At 43.7% G+C, this 16,327-nt stretch overlaps 1 pseudogene; it reads left to right on the forward strand.

Annotated features, from left to right (window-relative positions):
• The window catches only part of LOC139380076 (myosin-IIIb-like), a 90,227-nt pseudogene that overhangs the window by 53,743 nt on the left and 20,157 nt on the right, over positions 1–16,327 (forward strand).

Below are 16,327 nucleotides of genomic sequence, written 5' to 3' on the forward strand. Positions count from 1 at the left end.
TTTCATAATTTATGCAATACTGTGATTCTGTGCATTTTCTGTTTGTTTGCGGTAGTGGTGCGTGGGTAAAATCACTGGGGAAGCCAAGCCAGGGAAAAAAATACATATTACAACCTATGTGTTGTGATAATTGTGTTGTTTGCTCTATAACCTGTTAGTTCATATGCCTCTACTAATCCAGCACCATTTCAACATCATCAAATCACCTATGCTTATTCTAATACAGTGACAACTAAAAGATACCAAAAACTATTTTGTCCAATCAACGTAAGCTATATAAATATGATGTGGCTGTCGATGGTACAGATGTGTGTGTGCATGTGTGCATGCTTGCAAGTAGAATAAAACATGTTAACTCACCCTACTTGTAGAGGAATGGCAGCAATGCCATCCTCTTCTTTTTCATGGTGATGAAACTGTCTATGACTCTGTCATACAGAGTCACACTAAATGCTGAAGACACATTTCAGTTGAATACCTTCGGTTGTACAACTGACTAGGTATCCCCCTTTCCTTTTAGTTTTTGTTGTCCTAGGCTACCTGGCTAAAATGCCTTCCTTCCACGGGCGAATATGCACCAGCCTACTTACTACATCATACTACATGTTTAACATCCATCCTCTAAGGCTAGGGGCACAATGTATATGTTTATGATTGGTCGAATCGTTGTTATAATCATTGGCCAGTATGGAAAATTAAGTAAAACCACAAGTCCAAATCCCTATCTCCATCCATGACTAATTTATGAATGGGACGATTTTAGCTAGCTAGCTAGCCACCGGAAGACAACAACAATTTTTTAAAATTCTGTCTATGACGTTTGGATTCTGATGATGTCATTGGTGTTAAGGAAAATCCAACCTGGCATCCCTTTACACTTTTCTTTGGTGTGCCAGGACCATTCACAACTGTGCTCACTCAGTTTAGCTCAACCCTGATTGGCTATTATTTTATATATAAAAAATGATCAGGGAGACCAAATGCTCGCTAGCTTCCCTTGCATTCAATGCTAGCTAAACTCAGCAAAAAAAGAAATGTCCTCTCACTGCCAACTGCGTTTATTTTCAGAAAACTTTGTATGAATATTTGAATGAACATAACAAGATTCAACAACTGAGACATAAACCGAACATGTTCCACAGACGTGACTAACAGAAATTGAATAATGTGTCCCTGAACAAAGGTTAGGTCAAAATGTAAAAGTAACAGTCAGTGTCTGGTGTGGCCACCAGCTGCATTAAGTACTGCAGTGCATCTCCTCCTCATGGATTGCACCAGATGTGCCAGTTCTTGCTGTGAGATGTTACCCCACTCTTCCACCAAGGCACCTACAAGTTCCCGGACATTTCTGGGGGGAATGGCCCTAGCCCTCACCCTCCGATCCAACAGGTCCCAGACGTGCTCAATGGGATTAAGATCCAGGCTCTTCGCTGGCAATGGCAGAACACTGACATTCCTGTCTTGCAGAAAATCACGCACAGAACGAGCAGTATGGCTGGTGGCATTGTCATGCTGGAGGGTCATGTCAGGATGAGCCTACAGGAAGGGTACTACATAAGGGAGGAGGATGTCTTCCCTGTAACGCACAGCGTTGAGATTGCCTGCAATGACAACAAGCTCAGTTCGATAATGCTGTGACACACCGCCCCAGACCATGAAGGACCCTCCACCTCCAAATCGATCCCGCTCCAGAGTACAGGCCTCGGTGTAAAGCTCATTCCTTTGACGATAAACGCGAATCCGACCATCACCCCCAGGTGATGTTACAAGTGGTCTGCCACTGTGAGGACGATCAGCTGTCCGTAATGTCTCCCTCTAGCTGTCTTAGGCATCTCATAGTATGGACATTGCAATTTATTGCCCTGGCCACATCTGCAGTCCTCATGCCTCCTTGCAGCATACCTAATGCACATTCACGCAGATGAGCAGGGACCTTGGGCATCTTTATTTGGGTGTTTTTCAGAGTCAGTAGAAAGGCTTCTTTAGTGTCCTAAGTTTTCATAACTGTGACCTTAATTGCCTACATCTGTAAGCTGTTAGTGTCTTAATGACCGTTCCACAGTTGCATGTTCATTAATTGTTTATGGTTCATTGAACAAGCATGGGAAACAGTGTTTAAACCCTTTACAATGAAGATCTGTAAAGTTATTTGGATTTTTACGAATAATCTTTGAAAGACAGTGTCCTGAAAAAGGGACATTTCTTTTTTTTGCTGAGTTTGTGTGGCAACAATGTCATACTCTTTCTGACCAAAATGTGACTGTGAGACCCTAAACACAATGTCATTGTTATTACCGTTGAATAAATTACTATATTCTGTTTCAAATCATATGTTGTGGCCTGTCTTGACTACAGCTGTGTGTGTGATGTGACAACACATTCCTTTGGCATGAAGTGAAGCCTTTTGGCAAGAGCAGGACGTTCCTGTTCTAAAGTTAGACTTGATCGGACTTTTAATTAATCCATGGCAAATGGATTTCTATCACTCCAGAGATGCGAAACTGTATGAGTCATACTGTAGAATATGAACAGATTGTTTGTCTGTTGGAACAAGAAAAGTGGGATTTCAGGCCATAGTTGTTTTAGGTGAATCATTCTCAGCTTATTTATTTTATCTTTATTTAACTAGGCAAGTCAGTTAAGAACAAATTCTTATTTTCAATGAAGGCCTAGGAACAGTGGCTGTTCAGGGGCAGAACGACTGATTTTTAGCTTGGCAGCTCAGGGATTTGAACTTGAAACCTTTCGGTTACAAATTCACCGCTCTAACCACTAGGCTACCCTGCCTAGTGTTGTAATTATCATGAAAGGAATGACCTCATCTTGGTCCATTTGAAGTACGGGTCTATGAAATCCAGGATGTTTTCCTCGGAGTGTGCACTGCAGCCTGGTTAATGCTGCCTCCTGTTTCTGGAGACATATTTTTCTAAGGTGTGTGTGGCACATCTGTGTGTGTGTGGCACATCTGTGCAGCTATTGTTTATTCATGGCGTAAAACCCTTTGAAATGTGTTAAGATACTTCCCACTCATTATAAAAAATCCTGCCACCCATGGATTAGGACTTTGATGTCACCAATCCTGCTTCAAAGTCTTATTTCGCTGCTATTAATCACAGTTTAGCCTCTGAAGATATAGCCAGAGAAAACATTTGGACATCTTGTGCAGAAACTTTGAAATGTTTCAGACTGTCTTGCATACGCTTGGTTCATATCCTCTCGTCCGTGTGCAGGAGGGACTGTAGCACCCCTGTGCAGACAGCTGTACTGCTGATTCCATACAATCCAGCTCAGACTGGTCCTAAACTGCCCTTTCTGTCTACCTGAAGGATTACCCAACACACTGGTCCACAATGGAACTGGCCTACTCTTAGAGTCATGCTTGTTGAAAGCAGGAGTTAACTTGATGTTTCTCTCTATGGCAACTGTAATACTCTGGGTACAGTAGTTTACTTTTTCTATTGAAAGGATTGCTCTGTATAAAATACCGTATACTGTAAATACAGGTAACTGCCAAAATAAAGGAAACACCAACATAAAGTGTCTTCATAGGGCGTTGGGCCACCATGAGCCAGAACAGCTTCAATGCATAGATTATACAAGTGTCTGGAACTCTATTGCAGGGATACAACAGCATTCTTCCACGAGAAATTCCATAATTTTGTGTTTTGTTGATGGTGGTGGAAAACTCCCATAGGTGTTCAATTGGGTTGACTGGTTACTGAGACGACCAGGGCATATGGTTTACATCATGTTCATGCTCATCAATCCATTCAGTGACCACTCGGGCCCTTGTGGATGGAGGCATTGCCATCCGATAGGGGGCATAGCCATGCTAGCCAAAATAATGGCCTGCCCAGCAGTTTTATACATGACCCTAAGCATGATGGGATGTTATTTGCTTCATTAACTCAGGAACCACACCTGTGAGGAAGCACTTGCTTTCAATATACTTTATGTCCCTCATTTACTCAAGTTTCCATGGCCTGTAGGTGGTATTGTATTGACGTGTTGCTTTACTGTATTGGCTTGAACAGGTCATCTGGCCACTTCCAGGGCGAGAGTCACTGCTGCCTCAAGGTCACTGTCACTCCAGTTTAGCTCAGCTCAGGACACCACAAAGTGGGCTCTCTCTTCCTTAACCCTTTATACAACTCAAAAAAACATCATGGTGGTGGCTATTATTTCATCCAAGTTGAGACCAAATCACTCCTTATATACGTTTACAGGCATTACATCAAAAACAAACAGTAGAAATCAAACACGACGTAGCATTCGCATGTGACTTCCAATTAAAGCAGATCGATTTGAATCCTTTGAACATTGAGATCCATTTGAGTCCATTTGCACCATGCTCTACCTTTAACTGCGAACCCCCTGGCACTACAAGGATGAATTGTCAAAGGGGGCATATCTCAGTGGTCCCCTCTGTCAACAGCTGGTGAGGAAGGAGGCTTTAAATGCTGACTGCTGATACAGCTTGCTCTTACAATTCCTGTTGTAAAGAACAACATGTTGAATTGTTGAGGTTTGATGGATGTTAAAGGCCTCTAGACAGCGTGAGGCCACAGTTAGGCCATAAACAATTACATCCTGCTACAGCCCTCTGAAAAGGCTATCTGGGGTTATACCTCACCTATAAACTAGTGTAGTAAACCTGACTTTTGCACGTTCCCCCTCAGTGTTGCTCTTAGTGTACCATAAAAGTAATTGTCAAAAAAAGCGATTAATACAAATAATACTCTGCTGCTCTATTCATCTCTCACTGTCTGAACTAACCTCCTTTAAGGAGAACCATTCAGTACAATCATAATGTCCAGTTAAGATTTTGTCCATTGTCAAATATTGTATATTAAGAAAATACTTCTCACGTTAGGATTTTTTGTGGTACCCCTTAAAGGGGATGTCAGATTATTTCTTCTTGTCTATACTCTTGTAATTTCCTTTCTTTCCATGTTTCTCAACAACACATTCCTGTATTCAGTCTCCCAAATACCTATTGAAGGTAAGAACAGCCTATGGTTTACTGTGCATTCGGAAATAATTCAGACCCCTTGAATTTTTCCACATTTTGTTACGTTACAGCTTTATTCTAAAATGTATTAAATTGGTTTCCCTCCCTCATTAATCTACACACAATACCTCATAATGGCAAAGCAAAAAAGTATTCTTTTTTTTTTTTGCAAATGTATATAAAAAAATAAAAAAAATATTCAGACCCTTTACTTAGTACTTTGTTGAAGCACCTTTAGCAGCGATTACAGTCTCGTATCTCCTTGGGTGTGACTCTACAAGCTTGGCATACCTGTATTTAGGGAATTTCTCCCATTCTTCTCTGCAGATCCTCTCAAGCTCTGTCAGGTTGGATGGGGAGCGTCGCTTCACAGCTATTTCCAGGTCTCTCCAGAGATGTTTGATCTGGTTCAAATATGGGCTCTGGCTGGGGCACACAAGGACATTCAGAGACTTGTCGCGAAGACGCTCCTCCGTTGTCTTGGCTGTGTGCTTAGGGTCATTGTCATGTTGGAATGTGAACCTTCACCGCAGTCTTAAGTCCTGAGCCCTCTGAAGCAGGTTTTAATCAAGAATTTCTCTGTACTTTGCTTCGTTCATCTTTCCCTCATTCCTGACTAGTCTCCCAGTCCCTGCTGCTGAAAAACATCCCCACCGCATGATGCTGCCACCCCATGCTTCACCTTAGGGAAGGTGACAGGTTTCCTCCAGACGTGACGCTTGGCATTCAGGCCAAAGAGTTCAATCTTGGTTTCATCAGACCAGAGAATCTTGTTTCTCATGGTCTGAGAGTCCTTTAGGTGCCTTTTGGCAAACTCTAAGTGGGCTGTCATGTGTCTTTTATTGAGGAGTGGCTTCCATCTGGCCACTCTACCAAAAAGGCCTGATTGGTGGAGTGCTGCAGAGATGTTTGTCCTTCTGTAAGATTCTCCCATTTCCACAGAGAAACTCTGGACTTCTTTCAGAGTGACAATCGGGTTCTTGGTCACCTCCCTGACCAAGGCCCTTCTCTTCTGGTTGCTTAGTTTGGCCGGGTGCCCAGCTCTAGGAAGAATCTTCGTGATTCCAAACTTCTTCCTTTTAAGAATGATGGAGGCCACTGTGTTATTGGGGACCTTCAATGCTGCAGACATTTTTTAGTACCCTTCCCCTGGTCTGTGCCTCAACACAATCCTGTCTCTGAGCTCTACAGACAATTCCTTCGACCTCATGGTTTGGTTTTTGCTCTGACAAGCACTGTCAACTGTGGGACCTTTATATAGACAGGTGTGTGCCTTTCCAAATCATGTCCAATCAATTGAATTTACCACAAGTGGACTTCAATAAAGTTGTAGAAACAAGGATGATCAATGGAAACAGGATGCAGGATGCAGCTGAGCTCAATTCCGAGTCTCATAGCAAAGGGTCTGAATACTTATGTAAATAAGGTACCTCTGTTTTTTTATATATATACATTTGCACACAAAAAATACAAGCTGTTTTCCCTTTGTCATTATCATCAATGTTTAAAATATATATATATATATATTTTACAATGAGGTTGTAACGTAACAGAATGTAGAACAAGTCAAGGGGTCTGAATACTTTCCAAATGCACTGTATCTTATGCCTCATCTTTCTTGAGTCTTAATGATAGACCAAAGGTAACATGTGGGCGGGGTCACTTACGCTGGGGTTTGACATTGTGCCATTTTAATGCAGTCTTTGGAAAAGCATCAAACCACCTTATGAGCTACAGCAGTGGTTCCCAACCAGGGGTACTTGACGTATCCACGGGGGTTACTTGAGAAGACTCATGAGACCATTGGCTTACTGGTAAAATACACGAGGGGGCACTTCAGGGGTACTCTGGGCAGAGCAACATAGACTTGGTGGTACAGGAACAGAGAAAGGAACCACTCAGCTACACTGTACCTGCTCTGTGAGAAGAAAGTACATGGTAACGGTTAGTCAATCTCTGAAATGTGACTGATGTAAAATGCTCAATCAAAGTCGGTGGAAAGTTCGAAACAGTTAACCGATGAGAAGTTCATAAAAGTTATCATTGCAAAACAATGATGGAACTAGTGCAGACGTGTGGACGGCCCTTGTTAAAAGACATGAACAGAAGTAGTTGAACAGAAAGGGGATAATTGCTGGTAGTTCTATCTGAACAGCGTTCAACATAGTAAACTGTCAGAACATCCAATTGCTCCATGAAGTTATTCAGAAAATGTTTGACATACCTTTCCCCCTGTGCTAAGATCAAATAAAGTATTAAGATATGCACTTTGCTGTGTAGACTTACTATGAAATATAGATTGAGTCATACATTTTGATGAAGCCATGATGTGCGAGGACCATTAAAATGCTTATATTGCGTCCTCGTTAACCCATTGTTAGAAGGACTATCTGGTTTGGGATGTCAAGCCTCATTATACAGAGCAGCGTTAGCTGCAATTCTCCCATGGCCCTACACTGTTGGCTTTAAGTGTTTATGGTGCTGCTGCCCTACAGAGACAACACCGAACAAGCAACAATGTACTGTTTTCCATCCCATTGTGAGGAAGGAATTATGGTGACAGCTTGTGTTTAGGTGGACACCATGGAGATGATGCGGCACCCTGAGGAAACCACCATAATGAGACAGACCGTGGCCTCCTACTTCCGGGTATACATCTCCCTAACCATCATCATCATCACTATACCCAATCATTCCATTTCAGCAATGTTTTTCATTTAACTCTAATACAGTACAGAAATAGAAAAGGGTTTTCATTTTTCGGATGATTTATATCCACCAGTGAATAAGAATGTCAGTAAGAAGATTGTTTTGCTGACACAATGACAAACCAGCGTCAGCACGATATCTGGGAATTCCACAATGACCGTAGGAAATAATGCATAATGCAAATAATAATCCCTGTTTTCTTGTTTGCTCCGCCCCCGTCGCCTTGCTTTGTCTCCTCACTGTGTTGGCAGTACTCCCTGATGGATCTGCTGTCTAAGATGGTGGTGGGTTGGCCCCACTTTGTGCGCTGCATAAAGCCCAACGATGACAGACAGGCGCTGGGTTCCTGTAAAGGGGAGGGTGATGGTGCAGCTGCGTTACGCTGGGGTCCTGGAGACAGTGAACATCCGCCACCAGGGATACTCCCACCGCATCCTGTTTGGAGAGTTTGTTAACAGGTAACAACCGCGCTGTACGGGGCGCCGGGGCGCTAGCTGTGCACTCACGCTGAGTGCTGACACGACCCCAGAGTTAGAGCAGAACAAGTGCACGGCGTGTGCTACATCACACAAAACACGGCTTCCTTAATTGGAAAGGAGTCCAAACTTGAGCAGAGCAAGCGGCTCACTAATTGGCAGTCGTTAGTGATAGCATAAGACTGCATCTCTTAACTGGGTGGGTTCACTTCACCGAACTGGGAAATAAGGGCAGAACTCAAACAGAGAGGAACTCTGAGGCTAAGGATAGACATGTTAATTGATTTCTTTACTATTCATGAAGGGTTTGTTTTTGTGCCCCATGTCCTGGATAGTGTCTATATCTGATATAGGAGCCCATTATTCCCTGGGTGGTTGTCATGAATGATGAAATTGGGTTACTGACTTTTTTTTCTACTAGATACAGGATATTAGATAAGGTTTTTATTTGTTTTCCCAATGTCTGGCAACATCTGCCAATGTGAGAGGTATGAGAATTTCTTCCATTGAAACGGCCTAATAAAATATTAAGCTTAGATTTGATTTTATCCACACCAAAAAAAATCCAAAAGCAGGTATTTAAACCTTCTTGAATCCTGTCAAGAATAAAATACATACTCAGACTCGGTCCTTGGGGAAATGTAGGAAACCTACGTTTGATCAATTATCCTTTGAAAAATATTCCAGGCACCTCCAATGGGGCGCTTTAATACGATATCAAATGTAATTAGCCTGGGCTTGTGGCCTGTATAAAAAGCAGTGAGACGGCTGGTTAGTTCCGTTGCTCCGGGGGAGCTTTTAAAAGATTGTGTGTTTAATTTAGCCTGATTTCTTGCACAAAACCCTGAATGACCATAAGCTGTTCTTCTGCCTGTCCCAATTCTAGGACGGTGTTGGTGAGGCTATTTTCACAGTTTTAAAGGTGACAGTTCATCACCTGACAATGGGCTGTTAACCCTCAAATAGAGTGTGTGTGTGTGTGTGTGTGTGCGTGTGTGTGTGTGTGCATGCGTGTGGTAAAGGGGGGCTAGATTCTCAAACGTTCAAACGCTGCTGTCCTATTGTCTTACTGGATGGAATGGACCCGTCTATTGTTTGGAGTATAGGAGGCTGTATCTTAGCATGTCCCTGGCTTTCTGGCCTCCGTCGGGACTGCAACCTCGCAATCGAGTCCACCCCATCCCATCCAAGCCAGGCAGAAATAATACTGACAGACTCAGTAGTTAAACTGCACCGTAAGTGGAAAACTGATTTAAATGTGTGCTCTCATATCAAAGGCTCGTCTGAGGTTACCAAGGAGTGTGCTCTGTATTTGCCATCAAAGAAATAACAGGTATCAACAGGAATTAGAATGAAAGGCTGTGGAATGGGGGTGTTGAAATATGTTTTTCTTCCAACTCGATTGTTTCTTTGACCAACACCAGAACACAAGGAATGAACCAGCAGTTTGGGAGCCTTGATGTCCCTGAACAAACAGTTGTATCAGCTCTGTCCTATGCAGGTGTTTTGTAAACTGTGACAGGCAGGACAGTCAAGGCCTTAGACAATGAAGTGGAGGCATTCCATGGAGTTGATTTACACAGATTGGCCCTGATGGGGATCATCTGTGTAATTGAAATAAGAGATTCAAAAAGAGCTCAGACAGTAGGCCTCTGTTAGCGGCTCATGGCTCAGTGAGTCTCATTTTCTTTGTGCACTGTGGGTGGACCCATGCCTCAGATCCCATGCATGGTAATTCATTTAATTTAGATTTAAACAAAAATTAAATCAACTTGTATAAAGGAAGAGTCTCGGAACAGTCTGAAAACATCAATTCAGAGCAAAACATATGATTACGATATACACTATATATACAAAAGTATGTGAACAGCCCTTCAAATTAGTGGATACAGCTATTTCAGCCACACCCATTGCTGACAGGTGTATAATATCTAGCACACAGCCATGTAATCTCCATAGACAAACATTGGCAGTAGAATGGCCTTACTGAAGAGCTCAGTGACTTTGAACGTGGCACTGTCATATGATGCCACCTTTCCAAAAAGTCAGTTTGTCAAATTTCTTCCCTACTCGAGTTGCCCCGGGCTACTGTAAGTGCTGTTATTGTGAAGTGGAAACGTCTAAAAGCTCAGCCACACAAGCCCACAGAACAGGACCGGCGAGTGCTGAAGCACATAGTGCATAAAAATTGTCTGTCCTCGGTTGCAACACTCACTACCGAGTTGAAACTGCCTCTGGAAGCAACGTCAGCACAAGAACTGTTCATCTGGAGCTTCATGAAATGGGTTTCCATGGCCGAGCAGCCACACTCAAGCCTAAAATCACCATGCATAATGCCAAACGCCGGCTGGAGTGGTGTAAAGCTCTCCGCCTTTGGACTCTGGGCAGTGGAAACTAGTTCTCTGGGTTTGGCGCATTCCAGGAGAACGCTACCTGCCCGAATGCATAGTACCAACTGTAAAGTTTGGTGGAGGAGGAATAATGGCTGGGGCTGTTTTTCATGGTTCGGGCTAAGCCCCTTAGTTCCAGTGAAGGGAAATCTTAACGCTACAGCCTACAATGACATTCTAGACCAGGGGTGTCAAAGTCAAATGGACGGAGGGCCAAATAAAAAAATCAGCTACAAGACGAGGGCCGGACTGTTCGAATGTTCATTGAAAAATTTTTAAATGACGCATATAGTCTAGTGAACCTAATTGAACCTACTGAAAACCTAACAAATATATTACAATATGATCAGATAAATAAAGCAATATTTTCTTATGGCTCTGTCAGTAATCTTTAATTTTCAACAGACACAAAAGACAAATTTCCTTTATATAAATATCCCCATAACATGAACATTAAATGAAAGAAACCGGTATTCAAGGCACCATCAGTAGACTATATTTTCTATTTTAGCAAAAGTGGGCTAAATTTACTTCAAAGAAAAAACAATAATAGCAATTTTCTATCATCCACTCAACTGAAATATTTTTAAAATATAATTGGATTGAAATACAAAAAAATAAAGTGCAAAAATCTATTAATCAAAAACAACACTTTGTTTAAGGAGAAGTAACATGCAGTGAAAACAAATATTAAATTTTAACTTTTAAACTTGAACTGAGTAAAAACTCTAAATATGTGATTGCACAGTAATGTTCACTTGTTTGAGGTTGAGGGTGATACTTGGTGGTGTCCCATCTTTTCCACAAGTTCATCAATGTTCGGGGTAAGGCTCTGAGCTGAAGAAATCCTCAGAATTGAGTGGAGGTGTTCAGCAGTAAGTCGACTTCTGTGTGATGTTTTGTTCAGGTTCATCAAAGAAAACAGTTGTTCACACAGGTATGTGCTGCCAAACATAGACAACGTTTGAGCAGCCTGGATGCGCAGCTGGGGCATTGTGCCGGGGAGGAAACGGGCGAACTCCGCAGCACCCACTGCTGCATATTTTGCCCTCAGTGCATCATTGCATTGGAGGTCAATCAACTCCATTTGGAGGTTTGGTGGTGAGCTTTCCACGTCAACAGCAAATGGGTTACCGAGCAGTTCCAACCTGCTTTTTTGTGCTTCAAAGTCAGCAAATCGGCGTCGAAAGTCAGCGGCAAGCATACCTATTTTATCAGCCAACTGTGTGCTCGGGAACGCACTGGTAGAGAGCTTCTCTTTCATGGTCTGGCAGCTGGGAAAGTGGCTCAAATTTTCTTTCCGCATCTGCGTCTCCCACAGAGTCAGTTTGGTTTTAAATGCCTTCACTGTACTGTACATATCAGAGATGACACGATCCCGACCCTGCAGCTGCAAGTTTATTGCATTCAGATGACTCGTAATGTCACACAGAAAAGCCATTTCACACAGAAACATTTCGTCTCGGAGTTGTGTTGTGTCTTTCCCTTTGCTGTCCAAGAACAGACAAATCTCCTCACGAAGCTCGAAACATCTTTGAAGCACCTTTCCCTGGCTTAGCCATCGCACCTCTGTGTGATAAGGCAAATCACCATGCTCCGTTTCTAACTCCGTCAGAAATGCCTTGAACTGGCGGTGATTCAAACCTTTGGCTCTGATAAAGTTAACTGTGCGCGTGATGATGCTCATTACATGCTCCATTTTCAAGGCTTTACCGCACAACGCTTCCTGGTGTATGATACAATGATAAGCTGTCAGCTCACCTGTCGCGTTTTCCTCTTGCATCTTTTCCCGTATCTTCGCCACCAGTCCGCTCCTGTGTCCACACATCGCAGGTGCTCCGTCGGTTGTCAAACCCACGAGTTTTTCCCAAGGCAGCTCCATCTCATTTACACATCTTGACACCTCTTCATACAAATCATGCCCCGTAGTTGTGCCATGCATAGGACGTAAAGCCAAAAACTCCTCTGTCACGCTTAGGTTGGAGTCCACTCCGCGGATGAAAATTGACAACTGGGCAATGTCAGAAATGTCGGTGCTCTCATCCACAGCCAAGGAATATGCAATAAAATCTTTTCCCTTTTTCACAAGCTGCTCTTTTAGATTGATGGACAACTGGTCTACTCTCTCGGCAATGGTGTTTCTGCTCAGACTCACATTTAAAAAGAGTTGCCTTTTTTCTGGGCAAACTTCGTCACAAACTTTAATCATGCAGTTTTTGATGAAATCCCCCTCCGTAAATGGCCGGGCTGATTTAGCGATCTCTTCTGCCAAAATAAAACTGGCCTTGACAGTTGCGTCCGCGTGTGTGTCCGCGTGTTTCGTTTCATAATGTCGTCTTAGATTATACTCTTTCAGTACCGCCACACTTTCTCCACACAGAAGACACACAGGTTTTCCAGCTACCTTCGTGAACATATACTCCGACTCCCACCTTGTTTGAAACCCCCGGTTCTCAGTATCCACCTTCCGTTTTGCCATTTTTGATGGGTATCTGAAAGTTAATTTTACTGTGATGCTGACGACTGCTGTGCCAATAAATATTGAAATGAAGCAGCCTACTGCTCGGTGCGTCACCTTTGCATTGTGGGAAATGTAGTATTGGTGCGTGTAAAAGATCTGCGGGCTGCCGGCTTGCTGCGGGCCGGTTCTAATAATAAATCAAGATCATCCCAGGGGCCGTAAAAAACCTTCTTGCGGGCCGGATGTGGCCCGCGGGCCTTGACTCTGACATATGTGTTCTAGACGATTCTGTTCTTCCAACTTTGTGGCATCAGTTTGGGGAAGACCCTTTCCTGTTTTAGCCTGATGGTGCCCCATGCAGAAAGCAAGGTCCATACAGAAATGGTTTGTCGAGATTGGTGTGGAATAACTTCACTGGCCTGCACAGAGCCCTGACCTCAACCCCCATCAAATACCTTTAGGATGAATTGGGACGCAAACTGCGAGCCAGGCCTAATCGCCCAACACCAGTGCCTGACTTCACTAATGCTCTTATGGCTGAATGGAAGCAAGTCCCCTCAGTAATGTTCCAACATCTAGTGGAAAGCCTTCCCAGAAGATTGGAGGCTGTTATGGTAGCAAAGGGGGGACCAACTCCATATTAATGCCCATGATTTTGGAAGAAGATGTTCGACGAGCAGGTGGCCAAATACTTTTGGTCATGGAGTGTATGATAAAGGTCAGACAGTAAAATGTCATATCTTTCCCTCACCCCTTTTTCATAGGTATTACTACCTTGCTTTCCGGGCTCACCAGGTTCCTGCCACCAGCAAAGAGAATGCCGTTGCCATACTGGAGTCTTAGGGAAGACGAAGGTAAAGTGGTGATGATTATCCAGATACATTATAGTAATGTTTGTTTCCAAACCTATGGCTGGCATCTCAACTCTGTCCATGGATTGAGGTGCTTCAATGTTATGCTCCCTGGGTGTACTGTGTGTCAGTTGTTCCTGAACTACTACCATGTGGAGCAGCTGAACCTGCTGCTGAGAGAGGTGATCACACGGGTGGTGGTGTTGCAGTCCTACATCAAGGGCTGGCTGGGGGGCGAGGCGCTACCGCAGAGAGGAGGAGAAGAGAAACCACAAAGCCATGTTCCAGTCAGGGATACCTCCACCTGGCATAATCTGGACTAGTTTTTGTTAAAGAGATTAGTTTGATAACCACAGTGTGAACTATAGGGGCCAAAAGAGCAACGCTTCAGAGAGTAGACAATAAGAGCTCTGAGAGTTCAAAGGGATCTAGCTCATTGCCACCTGGTTGTGGTGTGTTTTGAAGTGGGATCTCATGTTGTAGGTGCTGTCTATGTTGTTTCACTGAGGTTGATCAGTAGCTTTTGAAAGTTTGGGCAGCATTTGGTCTCCATGTTTCAGAAGAACAGTGCACATTGAGATCTTTTTTTCCTTTCATCTCTTTCCCAGTAAAGGCAAGAGAGAGGCTTATCCCTTCTGTTTCCTCACAACTTCCTCTCTCAAATTCCCAGTCTATTACACTGCTCTCACATACCAGAAACAAGATGCCTTTTTGTACTGTCAACCTTTCCATCTGAAATGTAAATTAATTCTTACTCAGTGTGCCTTGACGAAGATCAAAGTGAGCACATTAACCTTTTCGGGCCTCCCCCACTCCTTTGAGCCTCTCGCTGGAGGACAAGGGAGGGTGCCAAGAGAGGGAGGGTTGAGGAGGGCTGGGGGAGGAGACTTGGCGTTGTTTTATGTGGCTCCTAAGGGCTGCCCTCATCTGGCACACGGAGCATCTCAGTCGCCTGCTCACCTTGTGTAATTGTCCTCCATTAAAACACTTGCAAATAACATTGTGGAATGGGTAAACAGGTTTTTTGGTGTGAGAAAAACTTTACTGTCGGCTCTCGCTCGCTATCTCTTTGTAGAAGTGCACATTGATGTGTTTGTGTGTGGGCAGGAGGGCTGTGGAAAGGGCCCGACCTTACATAAGTGGGGCCTCAGCCCCCCGACGGAACACTCCAACACGCTCACATTGTGTGTTTGACTGCAGTTTACAGCCTTTGAGGTGGGCCTACATTTGCATTTTTTAAATAAACAGATGCCTTTCAAATGTATGAGCCTGGTGGCTCCTCAGATCTCGACAGGGCCTGGGGGGGCTGCAAACCATCGATCAGATTAGACCATGGAAAATAGAGCTGCTTAACAATGTACTGCAACATGGTTTGCCACTGTGTCAAATTTTACAACTAAAACACTAAGCCCTTTGACTGAATAATGTGAATTGCCCTAATTTGACACATCCAAAAGAGCTGAGGTTCCCCTTTTTAGTCACATATTGTTTTGAAAAGGAAACCCTCCTTTTAGTACTGGATAACATCTTTGTTTACAGAAATTGTCAAAGACTCCAGTCACCCGAGTCATAGACTGTTCTCTCTGCTACCACATGGCAAGTGGTACCGGAGCACCAAGTCTAGGACCAAAAGGCTCCTTAACAGCTTCTACCCTCAAGCCATAAGACTGTTGAACATTTAATCAAATGGCCACCCGGACTATTTACATTGACCCCCCCCCCCCCTCCTTGTTTTTATACTGCTACTACTAGCTGTTTACTACCCATGCATAGTCGATCCTCACCCAGGGGCAAGAGGCCACACCACCGAGGACATGCATTTTTGGGTCAGTTTCAGTTATCTCTGTCTCTGTTTGTGTTTATGTATCCGTTAGGCCCTAATGATTAGGATGCTCCAAAGTTCCGCCATACAGACAGCAGGGTCCTCCACAATGCCCCTAATAGGGGATGATATTCTGTCTTTGAAGGTCATTCGATCTGAGCCTGGTGTGCACCCCTGTCAAGCTCTTTCTCAAGTTCTTACAAAAGGACCTCCGGTAGAGACCACAGTCATGGGGCAAAGGGGTTTGCATACCAGTCACTCAACCGGAGTTCTACTAGGCAGATTTATTTCCTCCCCTCTTTAATGTATTGTTGTTTCAACCACCAGGAAGCTCCTCCTCTTGCACCACATCTCCTTTTTATAAGCCTAATAAATATCTTTCCACCAAGATAGCGCGCTTGTCTGACCGCTAACGGGGCTGGGCTCTGAACTGGTCTCCAGATGTAAGAGCTGAACGCTGTTTGTGTTTACTCAGCATATAGACGACTAGTCATTAAGGAAGTATGTGTAAAGCAGGAGAGCAACAGCTGAACTGCAGTATACATGGTGTCTGGCCAGTGCTGCTCGCAAATCCAACCCTAGCTGACTCTCACACTCTCCTTTAACA

Source organism: Oncorhynchus clarkii, chromosome 22 (assembly GCF_045791955.1).
Source record: "Oncorhynchus clarkii lewisi isolate Uvic-CL-2024 chromosome 22, UVic_Ocla_1.0, whole genome shotgun sequence".
Classification (NCBI taxonomy): domain Eukaryota; kingdom Metazoa; phylum Chordata; class Actinopteri; order Salmoniformes; family Salmonidae; genus Oncorhynchus; species Oncorhynchus clarkii.